General features: G+C 48.3%; 1 pseudogene; it reads right to left on the bottom strand.

Annotated features, from left to right (window-relative positions):
• Window positions 1-592: 592 nt before the first annotated feature.
• On the bottom strand, window positions 593-1,523 carry LOC144111164 (uncharacterized; annotated as a pseudogene).
• Between the last annotated feature and the right edge of the window lie 1,859 nt (window positions 1,524-3,382).

Below are 3,382 nucleotides of genomic sequence, written 5' to 3' on the forward strand. Positions count from 1 at the left end.
GTATTCTTCAGCAGACATCCCCCGTCAATTACCTCATCGAACCCCTTACGCCATTTCCTGATCATCGCCGCCGAGGCCGCGAAATTGTCCACACGACCCGCCTCAAACCTTACTACGACCCCGCCGTCGTCACATCGCCCTAGGCCGCCAGGATGGCGCCCTTTCACCCGGGGGGAATTGTAAGACTGGACACGGGCTTTAGAATCTTCAGAGGCTGGCACTCAACGAAGAAGACGACGAGAAGCGCCGAACATTGCGAAGCTCGAGCGCCGAACGCTCGGTCGCTCGTGCGTGCTCTGGACTGAACGCGGTCTCTGTTCTGTGCCTGGACGGTTCGGCTGGTTGTTCGTGACGCTGTGCTTATTACTGTGCTGTGCTCTTATCACTGTGGTGTGCTGTGGTGTGCTGTGTGTGCTGTATTAGTAGTGTGCTGTGTTCTTATTACACACGAAACATAAAAATTGTTGAAAACTACAAATGGAGAAAACTGCATTTGAAGGTTTCAAACATCTGTATTTTTCAGAAATCTCACAAAAGCACATGAAACTTTTTTGCAAAATAGAGAAATATAAAACAAACACTGCAAAGTACATTAGAACTCCCCTGGCCCATAAGTTGACCCCTCAAGATTTTCTCGAACAGAGTCTGTGAGGCGTGCTCTCTTCATCATATTACGGCGATGCGCTCGGGCTTCAGCGGCTTGGCGGAGTGACATTTTTTTCACCCTTCTCTGGTCCGGGATTTGCCCAAAACAGCAAGCTCTTCAAGTGGCAGCACACCAAGCTCCTCAAGCACTTTTTCAAAGTTTGCATGTCCCCTGTTGTACCATAGAACAGCAACTGCAGTTGCTGTTTTCGCATCAGTCCTGAAAGATAACGTGGTTTTCGGGCACAGCAGCCAGATTTTGCTGTTCAGGGACTCCGCTGCGTTTTGTGTCTTCCCATGCAAGCAGCGGGTGAGCAGCTTTTCTTCGGTGAGGCACTTGTATATCGGCAGCAGAGCTAGCCCCTGTGCCTTTGCCAGAAGCGGGGTGTGGTCCGGTGCAGACTGTTCCGGCGCTTCAGCGCGTCGGTGCTTGCACCACGATTCCACCCCTTTGGGGCTGAACTTGTGGCTATTAGAATTATTAGTAGAACAGGAGTGAAAATATGATCCCCAAATGGCACGATACATTTTCTGGACATCACCCTTGTTGCTTGTGGTCGCTATCCGGTAGTAGTTTTGCAACTTCTGGATCTGCGTATCCTTCAACTTCTCACCACGTGGAACAGGTGTCGTCAACTTCCTAAGTGCATTGCTTAGGCGGTTGGCCGCGTGGTTCGTGCAATCCTCCTTCTCGATGGAGGTTTTGCCATACACTTTTGCCTAAGATACAGCACTAAAAGCTCTACTGTCCCCATCACTTAGAAATTTAATGAGGCACAGTGGTGTTTCCTATGAGGGGTCCGCTTCCATATCTGCACTGCTGCTTCTGTTTCCATGGCGTGAGAGGAGCATTCAGTGTTCTTCTCACAAACGGCCATGGAATGCCTGCCAGATTTCTTCCTCTTCACTTCCAAGGTCTTGGTGCCGACTGCACGCAAGACAGAAGTTCGACAGGACCTCAAAATCGAGGCACAAACCACTGTCTACTGACACAGCGGTGCCAACTCCATTTTGGCTCTTGTGGCCCCGTTCTTGCCAAGTACCGTCAAACATAACGCAGTATCCGTGTCACCCACCATCTCTTTCGTGAAAACCTTGTCCTTCTCCATGTTTTCTGCCACGACTTTCATGGCCGCAACACGAACTTTCTTGCTGATGGGAGTAAAGTTCTTGTGATGTAGTGGGTTTGGCAGGCCAAGAATAGCACAAAATCGCGACAGCTGTTCGTTCCCGATGCCAATAGCGCGCGTAGCCACCACCAGTATCACGTTGAACGCGAAGCTGTCGCGAGAGCTTCCACTCCGATAGTCCCGATTTCCCGCAAATTCACTGGGCACAACGCGGCTTGAGGTGTGCACAGCAGAAAGTACCGATGCTGGGCACTCACTATTTTCACAATGCAGCTCAAGAAAAGCTGAAAGCCCTTTTCGCTTTTCCGCTGGTTCGCCTACCACAAGGGTACCGGTGCGGCACGTAGGGCAAGCAGCACCGCTTACCAGCACCGTAAGCGCGCTGATTTCGCATATCGCAGCACTCGCAGAATGTTGACCGCATGCTGCTTTTATCTTCCTTGAAGAGTCCAATCTTCTCTGAGGCACTCACAAAGTCCACCGTGACATCAATCTCGTCGGAATGCCCGTTGGCCTGGCTAGCTAGCTGGCGTCGGGTGACTGCTTTCCGTTGCCGTTTTCCGGTGAGGTTTGCGACGGTGTCCTCGGTACGGGTTGTTCGTTCGCGACTTTCGAGCTCGGAAATGGCGCTTTTGCGGTTCACACTAGAAGTGGATGAGTACAAGTATCTTGGGATGTGGATAAATAACGATGAATAAAGGGCTGATGAAACGGTGAATGAATAAAGCTAGTAGGAATGCAGCTGTCATGAAAAATAGGGCACTGTGGAATCAAAATAGGTCTGAAGTGGTAAGAGGGATCTGGAAAAGGGTGATGGTTCCTAGCCTAGACTTTTGGCAATGCGGTGCTGTGCATCAGACCAGATGTTCAAGCAAGGTTAGAAATCAAACAATGCGGCGTAGGCAAGGCTAGTTTTTGGAGCAAATGGCAGTACACCAAATCAGGGGGCACAGGGTGATATGAGATGGGCATCATTCGAGAGCAGAGAAGCTAGCAGTAAGATAGCATTTGAGGAGAGATTGATAAAAACGGGGGAAAAGCAGTGGGCTAGGAAAGCTTTCAGATACCTGTACGTAAGGGATGTTGACACGAAATGGAGAAAGTGAACTAGAAAATTGACAAGCACGAGACACAAGCGTCAGTCTCAATATGAAATAAATTGGTTTGTTGCAGCTTATTATATTTTCATTCCTTATTTGTGTACCTTCACTACTCAGACTTATATGCTTTCTTCAGATCTAAGCCAACTTTCTCAATAAGTCACATTGTAAGAAATGCATATAAGCAGCAGTAATTGTGAAGGCACATTTCACTTTGCAATAAGTGTCACAAAGAGAGACTCAAAATTGGCAAATTCATATTGGTTGGCATCAAGGAAAAGCTTTTGTTCATTTTAATAAACCTTACTACTGTGTCGATATTTATTTATGTATGGCACTTGCTATTGGAATGAGGTCCTTGACATGCGCATGACCAGTCACAATTTCATGTCACTTTGTACACTAACTTTGTGCTTCTGTTAAGGTTCGTTGAAGTGCTGTTAAAAGAACTGGGATCACGCCTTGGGACCAGCTTAACGGGAACCACTGGAATTTACAGAAACACGA

The sequence above is a fragment of the Amblyomma americanum genome, chromosome 11 (genome assembly GCF_052857255.1).
Source record: "Amblyomma americanum isolate KBUSLIRL-KWMA chromosome 11, ASM5285725v1, whole genome shotgun sequence".
Lineage (NCBI taxonomy): Eukaryota > Metazoa > Arthropoda > Arachnida > Ixodida > Ixodidae > Amblyomma > Amblyomma americanum.